The sequence below is a fragment of the Passer domesticus genome, chromosome 10, assembly GCF_036417665.1.
Source record: "Passer domesticus isolate bPasDom1 chromosome 10, bPasDom1.hap1, whole genome shotgun sequence".
Classification (NCBI taxonomy): Eukaryota; Metazoa; Chordata; class Aves; order Passeriformes; family Passeridae; genus Passer; species Passer domesticus.
Window position 1 is genome coordinate 16,977,808 of NC_087483.1, and position 24,088 is coordinate 17,001,895.

At 44.6% G+C, this 24,088-nt stretch overlaps 1 protein-coding gene across 2 annotated transcripts in view; it reads right to left on the minus strand.

Annotated features, from left to right (window-relative positions):
* The window catches only part of ALS2 (alsin Rho guanine nucleotide exchange factor ALS2), a 221,407-nt gene that overhangs the window by 89,797 nt on the left and 107,522 nt on the right, over nucleotides 1–24,088 (minus strand). The window lies entirely within an intron of this gene.

The window sequence follows — 24,088 nt, forward strand, 5'->3', positions numbered from 1 at the left end:
ATGATGGAGTCAGGAAACAGAAAACTGTAGGTGAATATCAAATAAAATAGTTTTGATCCGTCTCCTCAAAAACATTCCAAATCCATGTCCTTAGGGTCTTTGAGGCACATATTTGCTGGAACACCTTCTTTTTGTACTGGATGATTAGATTCCCACATTTTTCTGTAGGCAAAGGAAGCATGCCCAGATGCAGTTCCTAGCAACTGTGCAAATTCATTTTAAGTCATGGCCAGATGTTGGCAAGAAGAGACTGAAGAAAAGCTCATGCTATTTTCTCATTTAAGTATATAGGAAAATGGATCCTCCTATCCAGCTGTGAGCTTTTCCAGAATACACCCCGGAGTGCAGCTGATGGATGTGCCTCTCACAGCCCATAGGGTTTGATGCTGTTCCAGACATGCTTCATGGGGAGTATTCCATTCAAAATAATTATCAACTTGAATAGAGTAAGTACCAATCTATGCAAAACCCACTTTGTCTGCTGCCTGGGAAGAGATTACAAAGCACATTTGGCTATTGTGTGCATGCTTGTAAATTTTAAAGTCCTGGGTGAGATCTCTGTATCTGGAGAGCATCAGAGGATCTTGAGAGCACTAAGGAAATTTGGAACCCAAATCTTTCTTCTTTTTCCTCCCAAAGGAGTCCAGAGTGTATTCAGTAGAAGTCACCACATCTTCAGTAACTCCTAATAAATCTTACACTAGCTTTAGATTTAGAGAACCTACACAGGAAAAACCTGCTCCCAAACTCTCATCTCCCATCTTGGTTACATTAATTTCTGGTTGCTGTCCTTCCCTGACATCCATAAGGCTCCACCTCCAGCCCAGACAGATCAGTGTAGTGCAGATCTGGCTCACACCGCGTTGCTCCCAGTCCCTCCTCTGTGGCATCACTTTTCATCACACCATGTAGCAGAGCCTTCAGGCTCCTCACTAACCCTTCTCTCTTTTGGTCTCCCAAGAGATCTTCTGTTCCACTGCCAGTGGGATGCAGCTTCGCTTCTCCAGTGCTAGTTGCTTATTTTCCTCATTGGCCTTGGACTTCCAGCCACAGTGTTCTTGTTTCCAGCTGCAACTCCTTCCCTCAGCACAGGTCTGCCTTGGAAAGTCTGCCCAACAGCACCTTCCTGGATACCAGTATCCTTTGCAGTGACCATAACAATCTGCCTAAATTAGTCCCAGGCTTCTATACTTCACTTTGCCAGAGGTTTTCCTTAAAAGAACTGGAACATTGGGTTTTGAGGTACATCTCCGTTTTAAAGACCCTGAAGGCAAATGAGACAACAACCTATGTGTAATTTAAGCCCACAACAGACTCCTTGAAGACACAGTAGGCTGGAAAAGTCCCCAGTGTGCTCTGAACATGCTGCCACCTGAGGTGCAAGTACAGATTCCCCACATGTGGCTGAGATTTGCAGACTGGACCACAAAATTTCGAACCTTAGCCTACAGTTTGATTACAAAATAAATGTCACTCTGGGGTTCCTGTATTGATCAAAAATGCCACAGCCATATGGCATGAAACATGGATCTAGCACTCCACCAAGTTAAACATATTTAGAAAATTTAGACCAGTCAGTTTTTTCATGGCAAGGTGTTGGAGTAGACCAGTTCCTACACCACACTACTGTCCTGCCAAATCAGCTAAAAACTGTCTACCACAAGTAGACATAACAGCATAAAGTTGCATAAATTCTGTGTTGTGTGCTTAGACTAGTTTGACAGAAATGCACTTGTGCGTATGGGATTGACCCGGGTTAACTGGGGACTGCTGGGTGATCTGTCAGAGCCCAGATCCACAGTGCTGGCAAAGCTTCACCCTTCAGAGCATTGTGGGGTTGATTCTTGCAGGACAAGGCATGATTTTCAGTGTTTGCAGCTGCATAGTTAATCCTGCTGCAAAAGCTGATACAAAGAGGTTTGTGTGGGCTGTAAGCAACTTCGAGATTCCAGTAAGAATACTGGAGATGGCAGCTGTTAACGCTGAGAAACCTTCTGAGATGAAAACTCTTTGCAGGCAGACTGGCTGCTCTAAACTGCATCACATACCGTGAGTGAACTGTGCTGTCTGCAACAAGAATATTGGTAACCAGTCACAAACACAGGCAAAGGTGGGGGCACTGTGCCAGAAAACAAGCACAAGCAGCGGAAGGGGATGCGTTTTAAGGATGGGAAGGTGAGTGGGAGGAGGTGCCCGAAGCAAGGGATGTTGGCATGGGATGGGGTAGCCGGAGGAAATGGGGCAGCCAGGCAGAATGGGTACTCAGCTAGGATGGGATACCCAGGAATATAGGGTTCCAGGGTAGGACTGAGCACTCAGGAGGTGTGGGGCTGCCCAGAGGGGGTGAGGTGCTCCTCCTCCATTCCCCTGCAGCCTGGGAGACGGCTGCAAGAACTGCAGAGGCAGTACTTATGTCTGCAGAGAACAGAAGGGGTTAACTGGATTCGGATGCCCCCCTCTCTGTTGAACTCATTGATTCATTTTCTCTGTTCCTATTTCTTTCTCTCACTTTCTTCTTCTCTCTCTTGCAGACTGATTAAAAACTCTTTGAGTTTGAAGGTTTTTGTGTCAAAACAGCTCAGATGCCAGCTGGGTGCCAAGCAGTGAATATTCATGGTATTTAAATGTGACAGTGCGGTGGGGGCTAAAGGACGGGCTAGTTAGTTCTTTTTAGATGGAGATTAGCTGCCTCTTTGCTCCTAATCACCACTGTTGTTGAAATATTACAGCTTCTGTTACAACCATTAATGTCCTAAATGAAGAACAGGCTCCTCTGAATAACATCAAACACAAAATGGTCACTTCCAATTTTAGCCTGTTTCTCTCCTCTTAGTTAATGTGTGTTTTCATTTCTGTCTGGGGACCTGTCTTGGTACCATACGGTGGTTCAGCTTCAAACCCTGCAGGAGAGGAGCTAGCCTGGCCCGAGGAGCAGCTAGAAACCAAAGGAGCATTCATGTCTCAAGAGAGGTCAGTAGCTATTATTTAGTTCATGAGGATGGTGGCTGCTTGGAGTCGGGAATGGGTACCCAACTGCACATCAGTCCTACATGGATAGGCATTCAGAATCTGCCACTCCAGGTGAAGCCCCTGTTCCCTGCACAGGATGGATGAAAGATATTTTCCTGCAGCAAACAAGAGTGCAGGGAAATGTGAGCAGAGGCCCACCACTGGAGAGGTGTGCAGGAGGGCACAGTGCTGGATTGCTCTCTCGGTGTTTGCCAGGGCCAAAATGAAGCCCACAACCCTAGCTTCCACCAGGAACAGTAAATGGTGAGGTAAGCCAACAGGCTCCTATTTGAGCTTTACTCAGATAAAACTCCCACTAAAGTCAGAGGCTGGATTAAATCTGTGACAGGGTGGTGTGAGTTGGTCCTTTCATGGCAATATCTGGAGGGAAGCCTGATGGAAAATACTTTGCAGCAAAACCTGCCCAGATGTCCAGTGTGTGTTTGGCCATTTGGAACCTCTCTGCATTCATCCCCAAGAACTGCCTGCCGTTATCCGAGAGCATGCCTGGCAGTGTGACGAAGAGGAGGGAAAACCCATGTGTGGTCCTTAGGCTCTGGCAAGAAATAGCAGAGCAGAACACCAGGCTATTGATTTCATGTTTGCTTTAAAAACAACCTAAGTGCATTCCTGGAGCAAGGCTGGTCTGGAAGCCTAAATAAAATAATATTCTTCAGCCTTGAAAACTGACACTAGACTTCAATGGGTGCTTTAAAGTCCTGCCCCCAGACTAAGACTTGCACATTTCCTAAGCTCTTGTCTACACACAAAAATGGTGCTACTTTAACTAGATCAGTGTAGCTAAAGCAACACATCTCTCCTCTCTTCCATCCCTTTCTCCATGCATGAAAACTGTTGAAAAGCATTCTTATTTGACAAAACCTTCCTTATTAGAGGGAAATACCTTTTTACTGATACAAGATTTATTGGTGTCAGCCCATCTAAGTAGGACTAAAGATAGCATTACTGTTTTGGTAGCAAAAAATCACATCCATAAACAGCATGCTTAGTCTGTCTCAGAAGGGATGCACAGAAGAAGCTTACAGAAAAAGGCAAGCAGAATTGGTCTAACCCATCTTTCTCATTACAAGGCTTATGTCCTGCACTCCACAAAGTGCAAACGATCCCATCTGAGATAGGGACTTCTTGGACTCTCACGAGGCTGTACAGTATCTAGATAAAATGTGTGCACAGTATTTATAATGCACAGGCAACACCACTGAACTCAGACTTTCCACAGCATAAGCAGATCAACAGAAACTGCATGTTAGCTAGGCTCACTAGAAAACAAACAAGAAATCCCCTAACAACCAAACAGAGGCCACAATGCATTCACAGACACAAAAAATAGATTTGCATGCTGGTCTGTCAGAAATGCTAATTTCCATGGATGGTATCAGAAATATGTGGACCTGACCCTTTGAAATATTTTCCTTATAGGAAAATTGCATTGGCTATCAGTGGGCTCCTGAAGGAAAATAAAAACAAAACCATACAGGATATAATTCCCTTCTAGCAGAATATCAGGACTATGGATTTCAACAAATTGCATTTGATATTCAAGATACTTTTAAGCAATGCAGTTGTACAGGAAAACCAATACAATTTCTCATTGGTACCTTTGTAAAGGCAGACTGGTAATAATAATAAGCATCATCATCTTCATCATCATCAAACTTCTAATTTCTGTCTTGATGCTCTCAGGATTTTCCTGCATCAACCCTATTCCCACTCCAGCTGAACAACTTCCCAAATTTCTAAATGCTGTACTTCAAGCTTCACCAGTTCTGATATCCTCAGTAATAATATCAAAGCTTCAGGTGCCTTATCCATTGAAGTTATGATGACCTCAATAGCATTAGATTTTCCCTTCATCAGTGGTTGTTTCATACTTTATGAGTAAATCAGATGGTACTTAGTGCATACTCCTTGTGGAAGAAAAAACTAATGACAGATGGATGTGGCTCCCGACAGGCAGCAGTTTGAAAACATGGCACCAAATACATCAATAGTCCCAGTCTGTTCTTTGACATATCGGAGTGCTTGAACATGCATTTTCAGATCTTTCTTTCACTACAGCCATGTAATCTCCTCTCTCCCCACTTTCTAGTTCACCCAAAATACACAGTTGCCTTCCTTGCTTCTTTACAAGCCTCATCTTCCCTCTCTCCACTCCATCTGTCCTTCTTCAAGACTTCAACTGCTGACCCCATGCCCTGTTCAGTGCCTTCCCCTTCCTGCTCCCTGGTGTCCATTGTGTCCTTTCAGCAATTCAGATCAGTCTTTATCATGCTGATCTCCCCTCCTCGGCACAGTGCTCCTCCAGGGGCACCACTCTCTACAGCAATCCCTTCTCATCACCAGGATCTCTCTTTATCACGCCTCTTGAGTGTTTGTTTCACCTGCCTGAATTAATAGGTACAGACCAATGTCCAAATTTGATTTCTGAAAATATTAATGATGAGGAATTATATTTTTTATAATGTGCATGGCTGTACATTACAACAGACCTTCACAATTATGAAGTTGTCTCAGGCCCCCACTGTCTCCTGGTGTTCCAGGCAGCCCAGCTAACAGAGCCTTTTCCTGTTCTGTTTGGCTAGGAGGTACATGTCTTTTCTTTCTGCTCTGAAGCTGGCTTCAGGCTGGGTACTTGCCCTGCACACTGCAAGCTCACTTGGCTGTTGGCTGAAGCAAAAACCAGTTTAGCTGGGAGAACTCACATGGAGATCCCTGAGCTCCTGGTGCTCCTCCACTGACCAAGCTGCAAATGGACTCTGAAGAATACTTCAAGATTAATCTCATTAAGTCCTCTCTCTGAGACCATCTCCTTTCTTTTCCAGCTTCCCAAAGTAAAAAACCCACTTTGCTGACTGTTAACAACTGCTGGACTACTTTAACATTGGTCTGACCCAAGTTAAAGCAAGGGCTGAGGCCACATGATACAGGAAAGTTTCCCATGAAAAAAGCTGGAGGTAATCAATCTCCTCCTAAGTGAAAGCTGACTGAGAATAGGTGGGAAATATACAAGCACCTCTCTCCTTTACCCACAGCTCAAAGCATCCAATTGTCTGCATTCCTGCTAATCCTGGCATCAAGCCTTCTCCATGAGCATCTTCCATGTCCCTGCTTCCAAGAATGTTGTACAAACTGACCTACTGTTCATGCACTCATTTTTAGAAGCATTTTCATGAGAAATCAGAGAGTAGAGGCTACGTGAATAAATATTTCTATTCATTCACCCCCCCACCATATTTTAATTTTCTTACCTTAATCACTCCTTTTGGCTGTCTGGCACATGTTTTAGCACAACAGAGACTGGGGAAGGCCGAGGTGAATCCTCCCTCACTTACAGCTTACCTGAGAGGCTGAAAGGACCTTTCTGTATTGGAGCACATAAGATCAGCACTTCTGTCTAGTCCATTCACCAGAACAAACAAGGATATGTCTCATAGCCAAAAGCACACTTGGATGTCTGTGGCAGAAAGTACAACAGTGACAGAGGTGACAGACCCCCCTGATATCTGCTTGTTTGCTGGCTCTGCTAGTGTCTGTTTGCTCTTCCCTGTGCGTGGACCCTCAAGCCTGGCCCTTCCCACCAATTCAATGTCCAGCTCCATCTTCATTTTCCAGTCTCTATTTTCATTTTCCTCTTGCTTTTGCTTTCTTTCTGTCAATCAGGACACTGTTTGGTTACTTTATAAACTTATTATATCAATTTTTTAGCAGAATTCATATCCTGTTATGGATTTTTTTCATAAATTACCTGCATTTGCAGGAGGGCCAGTTAACTTCTCAAGGCATTGCCTCACTATGGGTCTGCCAAGCAACATCATGCAAAAGCAGGAAATTGAATACAGGGTCTGGATCTTTTCACAAAACCAAGGGCTGGCTTTTCTCCAGGGAATGCAATATCTCCACCTGTCCCTTCTGCCACTTGGACCTACACTCGAGCTCTGTAGGGAGGAGCTCTGAGTGAAGAAGCCCTGCTAGCAGAGGGTTAGTAATGGCACAGTCCCTTAAAGCAGACCCAGCTTCAGGATCTAAACCCTGGACAGGATTAATTATCCAGCAAACAGCTTGTTAGAAGCTGTGTTGGCACACAGATAAGGGGAACTGTAATGGAATCTGCCAATTAACCAGCCGATGGTGCTGAACTAAAGGTGACCCCATCGTTAATTGTGGTTGTTTCTCAGCAGTTTTCTCATCACATTGGGTGCTCGGGAGAGGGGAGAGAAAGAGGGCTTATCCAGGTGCTTAATTTATTTCTGCTCGCAAACAGGAATCATGGGATATAAACTTCATGACAATTACATGGCAGAGCTTTAAATCTTATTACATCTACCCTTCCTGAAAGAGAAAGGAGATGAAAGTCTTGGAAAAGCAGAAAAGAAGGAATCCTCACAATTTTCGGCAGAGTAAACAGCTGTCCAATATAATGAAGCCTTCTTAAAGTAGTTTACCTGAAGGTAAATTTTCTGTGTGAGTGGTGTGTGAGAGGAATTCCTCTCACTCTATCTTCCACATGGCCTGTGGCCCATCTGCACCGTGCAGTGCAGAACAGAGCCTGTGCTCTCAAAGAAAGCTGACATGAAAAGCTCAGGATGGCCTCGAGCTACAGCTGTGGATCTGGCTCCAGACTTCCCCTCAGTTCAGAGGTGTTTGAATCTCAGCCCCTTGCAGAGCTTTTCAGCCAGATGGAAGGTCCAGGAATGAGTTTCCTTAAAAGTTCAAGAGGGTTCAAGAGGTTTTGCTTTAAATCCATCTCTAGGGACGACCTAAAGCAGTCAGTGATGCAGAACAAAGGTCTATCTTCTTGTGGCTGCTTCCCTAAAGGAAATGCTTGGACAATTCTTTGTAAGGAATTAATCTCACGTGCTCCTGAACAGCTAACTCCTCCCTGGAGTAGGACTGTATTGAAAGAGCGTCAATCACAAGAACTAGCATATTAATTGCTAAGTATGGCTTTGCTTTCTGGAGGATGTGGAGTCTGTACTGACCTAGCCACAGCTGGACCCCTAACAGAGCCTCTGCCATATCTGCCTTGGACTTCAAGTCTGTCTTCTTCTGCATCCTGTCTGGCAGGAGCCAATATGGCATCTTAGGGCAAAACACAGAAGAGGAACAGGATGGAAATTCCCCCAATTTCTTGCAAAGAAGCTCCTTGAGCTGGAGGTTGCATCTGCATCCCAGTTTAGCATCCCTATTTAAACTACTTTCACAACTTTTCCAAGTCCTTTGAACTAATTTATAAACATGTCACTGACTTGTGTCCTGTGGTAGCCAGTCCCAGGTTTGTCCATATATGATAAAAAAGCTGCTCTTTTCTCTTCCCTTTAAACTTTTTCATGATAACTTTGTTCCTTTTCCCCTAGCTCCCATGCTGTGATAAATAGTGAACGATCATTCCTTACTCACATCTCTGTGCACATCCCAACTTGACCGATCTCCAGCGTAGCCCCCTCAGCTGTCACTGTTTCAAGCTGAAGAGCTTGGTTACTGTCCCTTCATAAGGGAGTAATTTCTTACCTCTTGCCTCAATGTTTGTCCCTGCAGACCAACAGCTCTTCAAAATTTCACCCTGTGGCTGCTCCCAGCTCTGTCCTTTCCTCTCACTCCCAGCCAAAGCCCCCTGTCACCCTGCAGGACTCCTGCCAGCACTGCCACACCTTCTCTCATTTCTCTAGGTTCTCTCTCAGGGAGCAACTGCAGGCAGCAATTAAGACACATATGTACCGTGGATTTATACAGCAGTATAATGATGTTTTCTGTTTTGCTGCCAGTTCCTTTCCTGGCTGTTCCCTCCTCCCACCTCCAGTTTGACTGATGCTGCAGTTTTCCTCCCCAGGATGGCTCCAAATCTCCCTTCTGGGTGGTAATAGCTAATACGTACTCATCCACTTATCATTGTTTTTCCCCACATTACTTCTACATACATCAACATGGAATTTCATCTGCCATCCTATCACCCACTCACTTTGTATCCTGCAGCTCTTTGTTCATTACAGCTTATTACAGCAATCTCATGGAAAAACAAGCTCATTACGGTCGAGAAACTCACGCCTTATTCCACTGACTGAGGGGCTGCCTGTGTTGGAGGTGGTGCTGACTGCTTGAATTTCTTCCCAGCTATTAACAGAGGGCCCAGTGTGCACTCCCATCCCCTACCCAGAGGGGTAGGACTGATTGAGGCTCCTTCATCAGCCAAAAGGGCAAAGGATCACATGCACAACACACCATTATTTCCCTACTGCTGGCAACTTTCTCCCTACAGACTGCTAATGGCAGTCACCTACCCACATCCCCCTCCAATGCTGCCCTTTCCCAGCACCACAGCTTCTCAATGAGGGAGAGAAGCAAGACCCTTCCCAGCACAACTCAGACCTGCACATTAAGGATCCACATGGAGTAAGGAGAAGGGAGGTGTTCTGGGCAAGGCTATCAATATTTATCATAGCAGAGAGGTAAAGAACAGCAGGAAAGCCTGAACCTTACTGCAGCAGCTACTTGGACCCATTAAAATGGAAGAGATCAGGGCAAGGTTGTTTTCTCCAGCTGTGTATGCCATGCAAAAGCACTTCCTCTCCTTTTCCCAGACACTTGTCTGTGGGGTAACCCGGGGAGAAGTGACCTCATATTACTGTCAGTTATTTTTAACTGACAGTATTTATAATTTTATGCCACTGTTTCTGGTTGTAGCCTGTTATAACCACCTAAACTATTAATCTACATTGTGGAACTTGCACCTGGCAAGAACATGGACATATATAATCTCATTTTTTCAGGCTCCTTGTTATCTATGTTGTCTTTTTTTTGTAATTTTCCCTCACCAATCAGCCTCTGCAGTCCTACAGTACTACATCTCAGAGCCTCCCCCTGTATCCTCATGGATTTATCTATACCTTTCTACTGTGATACAGCCCAGGACTGAAAGCAGTATATTTTGTTTGGGATATCATCAGACATTGAGAGGAACCAGTGCCTCTCTCAGCTGTGGTTTGATGACTTTCCATACAGAGATAAGAATCTTGTTAGCTACTTTTTTTTTCCTACCATAACACACTCTAGACTCACATGATTCAATTTGCTGTCTACTATCACACACCCATCTCTTTTAGCAAAACAGCTTTTCAAGCCCCTCTTCCACTGAATCACTCTGGGCCAGCTGACTGAAATGGTGAATTGCATCAGTTAAAAATTCAGCCTTTTGTTTGGCATAAGTCTTTTTGAGGCTAACCAACCTTCTTCATTCCAGGTCAAATCTCATTCCACTTCTTGCTCCAATTGCTAATCTTTGCAGTTTCTGGGGCATTTTTCTCAAGGGAACAGTCAAAACTCTCTACTCTGATATTGCTTGTGCATTTCCACCCACAGAGCCCACGAGATGACTGAGTACCAAGCACCTCTAGAAACTTTTTCCCCTAGAATATTGCACTTAATTTCCATCTGTTTATACACTGTCTGTACATGCTGTACTGCCACTCAGCAGTCCAGGTATGAGAATTGCTTTACAGAATGACTGGAAATGTGTAGTTCAAGCAAAGCCATACCTGACTTTCCACTTCTCCACTTCTGGTTTCAGTGGTGGCCACGCCAGTGTGGAGGCAGATCCCACGAGTGTCACAGCAAGGTCTGTAAGAGCTGCTCCACAGCCCTTTGTCACAAGATTTCCAGGTTTCATGTTTCATCCAGTCCTATAAAACAGGGCTAGTCCTACAAAGCCCTTCCAGAACTAGCTCTGCAGTGCACATGCCTTTTTGCCAGATGCCCAAAATATTGCACAAGACTTGCCAGGATTTAGACCCAGATAACAAGATTATCTCAGCCTACATCTCCTTACCAGCAATGGGAAGCTTCAGGGAAGTGGGAGACTTGTCTCATTGTGTTGTTGACTGGCTCTTTGTTGTCATGAAACCCTGAGATTAGCTCAGTCGATTAGAGCATAGTGCTAATAACATCATGGTCAGTGTTTGATCGCCATATGGGCTGTTCACTTAGGAGTTGGACTTGATGATCCTTGTGGGTCCCTTCCAGAATATTATGTGATTCTGTGAAAGGATGGGAAGTTATAAGGAGGACTGGCACTGACAGATGAAGAGTTTGGTAGAGCCTCCTAGCCACACAATACAATAATCAGATGGAGAGCTGGCTGCAGTTTAAAGAATAATGGGGGATGACAGAGGGGACAAGTTATCTAATCACCTTCTTACCATGCTTGCCCTGAGAAACAAAGAGAATCCTTCCCAGCCCATATAGTAGACAAAGATATGTTATCCCCTCTATATCCAAGAAACACCTCATCCTGTTCACACAAGCTCCAAAATTTTGTGCTCCTATTGCAAAACAGCTGGCTGCAGATAAATAAAGCATATTGGTTCTAGGACAGGCAGAGGAGTTAGAAGAATCAGCAACCTGTGATGCTGGCAGGGCAGGGCTGAGAGACCTGACAGGGTGCCTGCAGGCTCCTCCTCCTGAAAATGAAGGTTAATTGTACCCGTGGTCGTGGCTAGTGTGGCTGCTGGGGAGAATGTCACCTGGCTGTGCAATGAAAGACTTAAGGCAGGAAAAATTTATTCCTCCAGGTCTACTCTTGGTATTTTCAGAGTGGCTAGGTTTAAAAGCAAGTAAAGAAATTGAAACACATAGGTTTGAAATGCTAAGCCTGACTCTGTGAACAACTTAATCCAAAATAAGGCAGCATAGGTGGGGGAAAAGGTGACATTACAGAGTCATACATTTCCCGATCAGTTCTTAAGCTGTCAGGAGCTTTCTTGATCTGTGCTGAGAGTTAGGACCAGCAGGAATTGATCACATTCATTCTTGGGCTGCCAAAGTCCCCGTGAACTCTCAGAAACTAAGCAGCACCTTAGTTACTTACTTGCTGGTAACTTCCAGAGCAAGTCAGCTGTATGGGTTTACCAAGGAATTCCAGAGATTCCTCTTTATGTTCCTGTTTATCATTCAAATCACCTTAACAATAATTAGCACAGATAAGACAGATAGTGTGGGACAATAGATTTCCTCCACAGATTTCCTTTATCTTCTGCAAAAGATCTGCGAGACTTTCACACCTCAATCTACCTCCTTAGTCTGTTCTCAATATCCACACAAAGACAGTGCCCAGTGTTACTGTTCTTTACAGCAGCTGGGCGAAGGCCCTGAAGTCTGTGCCATGAAGTTGTTTCAGGATCCAGAGTCCCGCTTGGACTATGGCCCCACAGGAAAGCAGACCCAGCTGGAGGGAGCCCAGTGCCAGTTTAGTGTGAAGCACTATGTACCAGAAACCCCTGAGATGTTACTTGTCAGCTCGAATTTTCCCCAAAAAAGAAAGGAGGGAATTTTGGCCCTGTAGACTTGATGCTGGATCAGGTGCCACACTATTTCCCAAACCTCCTCCTCCTTCCCTGCAGCTAACAGAGGCCAGTACCATGTGCCATGCAGTTTAACTTTCTAGGCAGAAAATCATTTGGGCTCCCTCCTGATGCAGACGAAAGTCGTGCCGCCTCGGGAGGCATTACCGAAGGTACAGCCATGCTCTTAAACTAAGCACCTGCATGCTGTGCAGCTGCACTGGGCGGCTCCTTCCCCCTGCTCCCTAATGTCCCCAACATGTGTGATTGCTTGGTAGCAATGAAGGGCTTCATCCCCTTCACGATCTGGCTCCTGCCCCCAGGGGCTTAGCAGAACATATTTTAAAAACCCTCCTGGGAGCTCACTCAAGCTCTCTGTTTACACAGCAGATTGGTGGCTTCTCGTTTGAAGTCAGGATTTAAGCTGTTCTTTCTAATTACAGAGAGACTCTGAAACCTGAGAGATCTCTGCTGGTGAAGACTAAGCACAGAGGAAAAAAAAACAACCCAGTTGCATAGGCAGAATAATGCTACATCCAAACCCTAGAGTTTGCTATAAACAGAAGGCCCCTGCAGCAAAATAGGACATATGCTGTTATTCGTCCCCTATAGTCTCTTTTCATCATGCTGTTTTCTGTTCATCACCTCTGTTCCTTGCAAGTATCACCGGCACTCAAGGACATTTGTTCCACTTTGTCTACTAGAGAGGATGAGGGATAGTAAAAATATCTGAATCCCAGTGAACTTCCCTAGACAGATGAATGAAAGCCAGAATGAATCCTCTCCAAACTGATGGCTGCCATGGGATATAACTACATTAATAGATTGATTAATCGCTGAAATTCATTTGAACTGATCAGTCACTAATGTTTCTATTAGGAGAATAAAAGGGAATATATTACCACCCCGTTTCAGAAAGGCAGTTAGTTTTTAAATTATTCTTTTGTAACTCTTGTGTTTCTCAGAGGCAGAAAGTGACGCCCCAGTGCCCCCTTCCTCTGTGGATGTTCCTTCACTCATCCTTGCAAGGACAGGATGGAAGATTTGGGGCAAGGGGGACAGCAATGTTTGCTCCCTCCCTCAAGAGCCCCTTGAACAGTCTCTGAACAGTGCGAGGCTTCAGCCCTTCATCTGGTGGCATCCTGAAGCTGCCTGGAGCTTCCAGACACGGCTATCGGCTGTGCTGGGATGGGACACTACCTCTTCCTTTGCTGTCACCAGCAAGTGTGATGTTTTGGCAGTTGACAGAGGAGGCAGGAGGTGGAAGCAAGGTGAGAAAAGACTTTGGGAACTTTCCCAGCATGTCAGAAACAGTCCTCCAGCAGCACAAATCCACAGCTGATTGGTTCCCAGTTCTCCTTGGGAGCGTGAGCCAAGTGGGGGATACGTTAAATGCAAGGTAGAAAACAACACGTTTGAGAAAAGCTGAAACACACGGGTCTAATCACGTTCTGAAAGCAAGTCCAGTCCTTTCCTCACCCGAGTGTCCTGAGGAGAAGAGAATTGCTCTCTGTTGCCTGAGGGCAGTGCTTGTCCCCTTGGCTCAGTCTGCACTGAAAGGCCAGCACTTCAGTAATCAGATTAAGAGCCTCAAACAACAGCTGTGTTTGTTTTCTGATTTAAAGGCAAAATAATTATAAATTATTGTTTTCCTGTAAATTAAAATACTGTTTCCTCTCCTCCTGATTTCCAATTTGTTCCCTGAATAAATACATCACAGCATTAACTGCTAGGATCGTACTGATCTGTGCAGACTTCATAACACTTACAATCTCTTATCTGAAATGATTTAAGGGAAGGGGGCCATAAATCCCATTGAAAGTGAATTCCTTCCAGTGTTATCCACCATTCAAATGGACAGAGGCTGAATAATTGGACCTGATTAATTAAAAGCTGCAGGGCACCAGTGGGAAAGACTAATGTAGGTCTTCCCTGAACACCCTCCCCCCAGATTTCTGCATTATTTTAAAAGGCACAACCCCCACTGCTCTGGCTTCATTTGCTCCAGACCAAGTGACACCAGAGCAGGATACCTGTGTCTTGTGCTGTGCATGACAAGTTCCTTTTGCCCTGCAGGACAAACACAGCAATCACCACACCACCATGCCAGCACAACATTGTGGCATGGGCTCCTCTACTCAATTTAAGGGACTCCTTGCACATACAGCAAGTGGTAGGTCTTAAATGCGTCTCCTTCTCGGAGCATTTAACCAAAAATCATTACGTTAACAGCCAAAAAAATTATGACAGGAACTTATGTTCAATGTTCCATCCAGATCACATGGTGGACACAGCTACAATATCATCTTCCTGCCCACTGGTATGGCCTGAGACATGTCCCTGCTGCAGAGAAAACACCACTTAATGATGTATTAATGTGTCTTAACCAAGGTGTGACAGTGAGAATTTTATGCAAATTTTCTGCCCCATGTTCCCAGTTTTAATGTCATTTGGGTAATAAAAATATCAGTGAAACAAGATCATGCCAGAGACAACTGATACAGGCAAGATAAGTATGATATGAATGGAAGCAAATAAAAATAAAAATTACCCCAGTTCTCACACTCAGGGTCTTATTTACTTCTATGATCACTCTCCCCTCTTCGCCTTTCACCACTGGATCAAATCTCAGCCAAATCTCCCATAGGTGTTTGATGATTTGGCAACAACTGAGCTGAAACTGAGTCCTCTAGGAGTTGATATTAGGAGCAGAAATCACCACTGTGAAATCTGAGACAGTTTTCACACATGTAGTGGGAACTGAAGAGCACAGGCTGAGAGGATCTTTACCAAATCTGCAGTGTAAGTCATTCTTCTCTGGTTTCTAAGTTAAGATCACCAGCTTTCCAGCCTGAATATTAAGCATGGAGCAGCAGAGCAGCAGTGAGACTGCTGTGGTGATGAATTTTTATTTCTTTGTTAATGGGGGTTACAGACTCTGAAGGGAAAATAGTGAATACAGGAGATAGGGAAGAGGGGGGAAAGAAAAAGATACTAGATGTTTCTGGTGCTGGGAAAACTGCTCATACTGAAGTTAAGAGTGCAAATTTTATTTTAGAGGAGACAAAGGAAAATTATACCAGCCCTAATGCATACACACTTCAGCACAGCCACCCTCTCTCTTGCACTGAATCTGGAGGGAGCCAGGAGAGCAATAGCACTGACAGTGCTGGCACTGGGCAGCTTCTCTGTGGGCTCCTGTATCCCACACCTTAGTGCAGGAAGTCCTGCTGGGCTAAAAGGCTTATTCCCTTGCTAGGGGCTTCTCTGCTCTCTTGTATATATACATGTGTGTATATATAGACTTAGCTCTTCAACGTCTAGAGAGTTCTACTTTAAAATGCCCAGCAGAAGCAAGAGTCAGTTATTATGATGCACTCAAGCAGATAACAGCACTCAAAATGACCCTCAGTTCTTTGAGTTTCATTGAGGTTTTTAACTTTTTAACTACCTGTCACCAAAAAAAAAAAAATATTAGGAAGGGAAAAATCCCCTTTATTAAAGTAAAGCAAGGCCAGTGTTAGACAGTGCTGTTAAACACCTCTGTCCCGTACCTGGCTGGCTTGACTTTAGCTCACTGATTGCTCCTGAGGGCAAGACCTGTGTTTTCATTATCTGCATGTATTTCTGGTGTTTAACAGCATCAATCTTCTGCAGTGACACTATGCTGAAACTTTCAAAGCTAATGAACTTCATGTTTCCAGGAACTAATGATTGAAATTTACATTTTAGTAATGTCCTCCGCAACTCTTTCTTGTTTAAAAGCACCTAAAATATTTTTCTGTTTATTTCTGCTGTCACAGAATGATCAGACACATGCAAAGAGGTCATCAAATAGAGAATTTAGGTTCTTAATCCATGTGATATACTGATCTACAAATTAGGTAGATTAAGAAATTCCTGGTCCTCTACCTCTTGCTGTTTCTTCCCAGGCTATGTTGCAGCTCCCTGCCTCCACAGTTGTGACAGAATAAAATAGTTCATAGCCCATGATGCAAATCGAGCACAGAATGATCTAGGCAAAAAAATAACCTTTTTTAAAATCCCCTTGTGTTGTTTTTTCACAATGAAATGTGTACTAGAAGATAAAAGTGTGTTTCTCCTTCGGAATAATACAGTTTCCCTACACAATTCTTACCTTCCCACAGTACCAAATTATAAAAAATGCCACAGATTAATTTGAAACTGTTCTTATGTCTAGAGAATAGGAGGAAGAGGTAAACCATCAGAAAATGACAGCCACACAGTCAGTGAGAGCCTTGTTTGGGTAAGGACTCCAGAGCTAGTGGAGTGGCTTCTTTGTGGCTGACTCCAACATCTGGTTCCACCCAAACCTGCTACAAATTGAACAGTATTTCCTTAAAATTATAAAAAAATTGTAAAGCTTCAGCTCCTTGGGAGCTTCAGCACCCAATGGTGCTGTCATGGTACAAACCTAAAACCAGAGAATGACTTGTCTGACTCCAGTGCCAGTCGGGTGTCTTGAAATTTTGTACCAGGTGAGTTCCTATAATCAGATGTGGTCTCACACAGATGGACATTTCACTAACAGCCCCTGTGCTGTGGCCAGGGCCAGTTTCCCCCTCCCAGGCACTTCAGAAGGGAGCCATGGGATGTATGGGCAGACAGGGCTGCTCTTCCCTAAACAGTCGCAGGCCACGTGTGAGAAAGAGCATGGATTTGAGGTGAGATGAATAAAACCCAGTTCCCCAGAGTATGAAGGGGGAGGGAGGTGGCTCTCTATACACACTTAAACAAGGTCTCCTGCAGTTCAGGGAAAGGTGAAGCCACATCAGAGCGGAAGGACAGAGAACTGTTGGTCAGATGTGAACCAACACAGGCAGAGGAAGAGGGCTCTGCTTCCCCTTGAGAAAGCTGAAAGCAAGGCAGTCTGTTGAGAACTGGGCTGGTTTCTAGAAGCATTCAGAACAGCATTAGAACAAGCTCTCTTTGCCTAGCAATGTTCAGGACACAAAAAATACAGTAAAATGTATTCATTGTACCTGCACTGATAAAGTTCATGGACTGTACAGAGTGGGCAATCTGTTTCGACCTTCCCCTAAATCCTGCATGTCCTAGGAAATACAGCTCTAGCAGAAAAGTCTGAGGCCACTGACAGGAAAATAAAGAGGAATGTTGTTTTCTGAAAGTGATAATAAAAATTCAAGGGTTTTACAGGCACTGAATTTTGTCACAGTGAAGGCCAAGAAGCCTTGTAAAATGAAAGTAAGTAGTGTAGCTGTGTGCTGTGTGGCACTAGCTGAAATAAGGACTCCAGTTATTTGTGTGGGGGAAGGGAAGCCACAGTTACTCCATTTCCCTGCTGTGTTTGCTTAAAAAGTCAAGGGCATGTGATGAGTTGATCCTTTCCTATTTAATGACTCCAAATTTCCCTCTTCTCTAACACTGTAACCAGCCTTCTTTCAGGGGCAGTCCTTTTCCAGCACAGGTATTTGCCAATTTGCTCTCCCGAGGTGAGCAGTGAAGGGCCCCTGATCTGCTGGAGGAATACAGAGCTGTACAGATGTTTTTGCAACCATTACAGGGACAACAGGGTGTAAGCTTCAACTAGGTCTGTTGCTCTTTACTGCCCAAAGAGCACTGGGAAGGGACTGCATGGACACTACACTGAGCCTTTTCTTGTGAAGAAAGAACAATATGGAACACTAATACGAGGAAGTGGAAGGGGATGAGGAGGGAATATTTCCTGAGCTGATTCAGAGGGAAATAGAGGAAGATGGGAAAACAGTGTGCAAAGAGCTGGAAAGTGCTAAAAACCTCAGCAAGTAGTTCTGAAGCACTTATTCATCTGTTTTACTCCAGAGTTACCCAAAGACAAGCCATCTTGACACCAGGATACAAACACCTGTGTGTGGACCCAGAAAGGGAAGATGAGCCCTTTCTGGTAGGTGTGTGATATAGATGACAAGGATGATGTGCTGCCATAAAGGCAGAGAGGTATCACAGGCACCAGGGCATGTGGTGCTTTCATTCCTAAGGACATCTCTTCAATTTTGTTGCACAGCTATACAAACACTTCAAATGTATCCAGGAAAGCTGTGCCCATTTAGAAACATCTCTGATTCTCTGAAATACACGCCACTGAGGTGTCAGTAACCTGGCTTTACCTTGGGACCTTTAGCTTCACCACCTCACAAATGCCAGAGGAGCTTTTCAGCATAGTGCAAGAAACCTGAACTCTTAAATTACCAAATGGAAAAACACTAGGAGCTTTGCCATGAGTTCCCATACAACAGCAGAGAAACGTCATATTCTTGTGGCTTATCTGCAGACATCTGCAATCTTTTGCTGTGACCCTGTGCAGGTACAAACAATCTGTGCAGGAAGCAAGAAGTGCCTAAGTACAGAAGCTGTGCCACAACAGCCCCTGACTCCAGAAGTGATCCTCCAGGGCCCACTGTGACTCTGGCCAGGCAGAGAACTCTGGGGTACAGGGACAGCACAGTGACCGGGCAAGGCGGGAGGGCCCCAGAGAACAGGGAGCCTTTCAGAGCACACAGGAGAGAGAGGCTGAGGGAGGCAGGGCAAACCATGTATTAAGGTAACACATCTTGAAGGCAGTCTCCCAAAGCAGTTATCAATAAAGCTACTGAGGTTAAATGGGATTTGAGTGTAATCTGCAACACTGAGACAAGGCTAAGCTAGCATCCTGGTTCTGCACACCAGGGGTGTGTGGAGACTGATGGGATCAGCTCATGCAGAAACAACTGCTTTCTAATTCTTCTTTTTAGGAGTGAGTTTTTCCTGCTCTCTGAAACTGTAGATAAATTCTCATCGGCAACAACAATATTAACAATTAACACTGTAACACATTCAAATCGCTGAATCTTCTTGTGCTAAACACAACTCTGCCTCTTCAGCATGTGGGTGGCTCAGTAGACTAGGCATAAACAATTGGCATTGGTGGGGTGTCACAGTAGGGCATCTTGTTACTGCTCATCAAATATCAGCAGCTTCCACTGTGTGCCACAGGAACAGGCAGGAAAGTGTCTCATCTCACCCAGTTCTTGTGTGTGATTGTATCAGCATTTTTCTGAGATGCAGTTAGTTGGATTCTCGTAAAAAACTGTCACTCCACCTTTGAATAGATGATAGTAACATTTCACCTTTCCCCAAAGAAAGAGACACTTGCCAGAGATTAAATCATAAACCTTGTCACCCTCCGCCAGTTTTAAAGTGCATGAAGTAACAAACCTGCATCTCTCTGGCAGTAAACAGCATGGCAATTAGCGCAGAAAACTCTCCCTGGAATACTTCTTGTAAAGTAAATACCTGGGACCTTGCCTCAGTCTATAAAACATGACAGAAATAGACACGAAGGACCAAAGGCTTTCCAGTGACTCTTTCCTGACCTCTCCACAAGCCCATATCCTACAGACATGGGAGTGGGAAGAAGAGCAGAGTCCCTGCCATGAACACCTTTTGCAGTGCTCTGTGCCCCAAGCAGAGGAGAAGCCTCCTGTGAGCTACCAAGGGACCAAGACTGCTTTGATTTTGCTGAGGCAAATGTACTACCTCAATAACTCCCACACTTGCTACAAGGGCTGCACTGATTTTCCATGAATCAGATAAATCACAACCAAGAGCTTAGCCCACTGCCTCCCTCTGCCCCTGGTTCTGACAGCTGAGCACAGGCACAGCTCATTTTGTTTCCCCTCACAGTGCATATGGGGTGCTGGATGGCATCTAGATCCTGTTTCCTCTGGTTTTCTTCTTTTCAGTGAGTGATCTTTTCTTTTTCCGGCTTTTATTTTTTTCTTTTATTTAAGTCAGCCTGAACCCATGACAGGCTTCTTGCTTAACACTGAATGACCACAGGGTGTTTTTGCATGTTGCCTTGACATGAGCTACTGCCTTTTGGTGGATGAATTCTTCTATCCTTATTATTTCCAAATCTCAGTTTTGACAGCTGCTGAACATGCTCCACATGCTTAACGGCTTCAGAGTGAGACAGAAAAGAAATTTCTAAATGTGGGTTTAGAAGCCACCTGGAAAAAATGAGTAGCTATTTTACAAACCAGTTTGAGTAATTCCATAGACTTCCTTCACACTCCAAAATATGCAAAGAAATAAAAAGAATTAGCAGTTGTGATCACACTCATGAAGCAAATTCCAGAAGCTAAAAACAGACTTGCTGTGTTGTAGTAAAGCATGCACCCTTTGAGGGCTCTATATGTAATTTATAACATTTGTCCTTAACACTGCAACAAATTTCAGCTCCTAAAATGTGTAGTTCCTGAGAACCCCAAGTCTAGCAGCAAACAGCTGGGCAGAAAGAGCAGAAAAGCCTTCCTACAGTGCATCATGCAAATTAAGCAATTGAGAACTCTGAAAACCAGAAAAATACATGAGCAACATGGGGTGTCCTGCCAATGCCACTGTCACATGGCATCTTAAACCCTTTGCCTTCAGATACAGTACCTGAGACCCAGCCTTGGGGTGCGGAGGGAGCTGAGAAAATAATCAGCAAAGCAAGGCAGACCCCCAAACCTACCTCCGAGCAACTCTCAAAAGGTAAGGATCAATTAGATGGACGGTGGGGTGGGTGCTGTAGAGATCTGCTACAGAGAGCAAGAGAGAAGGCTACAAGATTACAAGATGTAGTCTCCCTAGTAAAGTTCTCATCAGTTAGAGTGGTTTCCCCTTTCTTCTCATCTGCTATTCCCTACTTTTGTCCCTGTTCCTGTTGCCCAGCTCACCCTTTCACAACTAGCCGTAGCCCTTAGGCTACCTGCCAGCAGGCTATTCTCAATCACAAGGAGGTAAAGGGAAGGCACAAAGCCAGCCAGTCAGAGGCATATTAACCAAGCCTCACAGGCAGCAAGTCCCTTTCTGCCCACCCCCCGAGTCCATTCAGGACATGGATTCTTGCTATGCAGAGAAAGGCCCTCGGTATTTCAAAGCAGAAAAGGCATCTGTGCTTTCTTTTGTCTGGGGATTTAAGCACCAGTTACATGTTTGTCCCAAAAAATTTAGCCAACAAGAGCTTTAGTGAACAAAGAAACACAAACCAACCTGGACTGGAATGAGGCTGGAAGGAAAGCAGATTGGGTTTCCACGGCACTTATGTAGGAAGCCATCATTAGATGCTGCAAAATGCTCTCAGAATTTCGTGTTGGAGCTGAACTCAATATAATCAATGCCAGCTGTTCCATCAGTTTCAATAAGATGCTTGTCAGGCCCTTTGAAAGCAAACCATAAATTGGCACTAGTTTTCCCTTCCTGAGAGCAGCTGATGCTCTTTTTCCCTTCTAATAACACAGGTTCTCATTTTCTGATGGATGTTAGGCTGATAGCAGAATCCTGATGGTAACTGGTCAGTTGGAAAACCTAACAAGAGACAAAACAGGAAAACCTGGCTTTCCACACAGATTACTCCCAAGTGAGTTACTGAGACTCAAGGTTTCCAGCAGCTTACCTGGTGTTCAGCTTTCAAGAAGATTCGGTGGATGCAATTTGCTCTGTCATGCTACAGCACTTACAGTAGCATCAGCAGTAATGAAGATGAGAGGGTTGGCATCAGCAAAGTAACCAAGCAAAACCGGTTGGTTTTGAGCATCCTTTCCTTAGGATGCTCCTCTCTTTGCTATCTGTCATGGAGCAGTCCTGGTTCTTGCTACGTAAAGCAGGCTGCCTGGATGGTGCAGATCTTCCAAGCCCTACACTCTGTTTAGTTTACCTGCCAAGAAAGGTGCCTGGTAGTAGAATCTGGGTTCAGACTGATGTGTATCCAATGAGACTGGGGCTGAGAGGCTGGAGCAGAGCAGTATGGATGCACCAAGTCACCCAGGACACAGAGAGGTAAAAGCAACATGTTTTGCTTGAACTGTAGAAGCACAGGAACAGATGCTCAGTCACACTCCAGTTCCCCTGTGGCACACAGAGTTGGAAATGTAGCCAGATCTCCACTTCTAGAAGAGAAATTTTTATGATTTCTGCAAGAAATCTTCAGCAGCAGCAGTGGCTCTAATACAGTGTTTGATGCAGACAAGATGTGCTGTGGGGCTGAGGAGAAAGGATACCTGTGGCAGAAGAAACCACCTGAATCACTTCTGTAAAATCCAACCACTCTGAACTTTGCAGAACAGGTTTTTGCACCTGGCTGTGATAAGGAGTGGTTTATAGAGTCATCCTGAGACTGTTAAATGACTTAGGATTTAGCAAAATGCTACAAACAGGAGCTCTGCCTGAGAAATCTGTTTCCAATTAGGACGAATGTTGAGGTCCTTCCCTAGGGCATTATTCCTGTGATTCTCATAACAACTTTTGTGACTGCCTTTTCACAAAGACTTGGGGATTTAGGCACCTGCTCTATTACAGATACTTTAATTCCTATGACTTTAGAAAATCTTGACCACCACTGCTGCTCATACAGCACTGAAAAGCACAAATTATACAGACAACTTAGTTACAGATACAAATGATATTTAATGCTTTAGCCAGGCAGACTAGGCAGTCTAGGTTAGAAAGTCCCCTGAAGAAGACCCTCACATCTATTTACATCCATTCTGCACAAGCAAAAAGGTCTTTGAATTTTATGAAGGTGCTATTTCCTCTCAGAAGGCTCTGAGTCTCTCGTTCACAAGGGCTGTTTACCCAACACTGCTCACTGGTTTGGTCAGAAGGGTGATGAAATAGATCAGCCTTCAAGCCAAGGCTTTCCATAAGGTCAGAGTAGTCACAGGGATTTAATAACATTATTAAAAGCTAGTTTGCTTTTCAAAGCAGTTTTACCACTACTACTCCTAGCTTAGATGCCACTACCTCTTGTTTCTTAATATCTTAAGATAAACAGGCCTTCAAATCCTTTTGCTACAAAGCTTTGTGCTGGTCCTGGCCTCTTTGCCTCTACAGGGGGTATGTCTGCTGCTGAACCTTGTGCCAGGGAAGGAGCACTAAGAAGAGCAGGCTTAGCAGAGTGCCAAGTGTCACAGCCAGAGAAGAAGCTGGTCACTGATAGGGATGAAGCAAGTCGGATGGGAGCTGGCAGGGCCCAGCTGCTGTGCCAGCTGCTGAACAAACCCTCTTCACTTCCCTTCGCTGGGCTGCCTCCCACACACTGTGCTGACAAGGCCTGCATTGCTACATCCAACACTTCATTCTGTGCTTTGAAAGTCCAGAGTAATTGAGTGACAAAGTCATTCTGCCTTGCATCTCAGCAAAGGGTTTTACTCTAAAGACCCTTTCATCTTCTGACCTTCTCCTCTCTGCCCTTCCTGAAGCCTGGCTAGCCCGAGGCCCAAAAGGGCACATGAAGGGGCAACGGAACCTTTCCAAAAGTACATCCTGTGCTCTCCTAGCCTGAGCTCTGCCAGTGCAGTTGGTACCTGGGGGAAGCATATGGCTGGGAACCCCCAGCAAACCCATGCTTCCTAAGAACCCACCCCCTCCACAAATACAATACACAAGATCTGTCCTGTTCACAGCACTCCCACCAAAGCACAAACTCTTCTCATGCTCCAGGAGCAGGTCTGGACTACAACCACTTCAACCAATGCCATTACCATAGGCAAAAAGTTTAAGATCTTACAAAAACACTGCAAATACATGACCTGGCAAGGTTCCTACCCTTCCCTGCTTCCATATTGGACACAACATTAGACAAGCTTAGAATAAAAAATGGAAATGGGAAGGATAATTGTTCCAGGAAACACATAACTCAGGCTGCCCATACTGATGAGAGTTACATGAGTCACTTGTCCAACTTC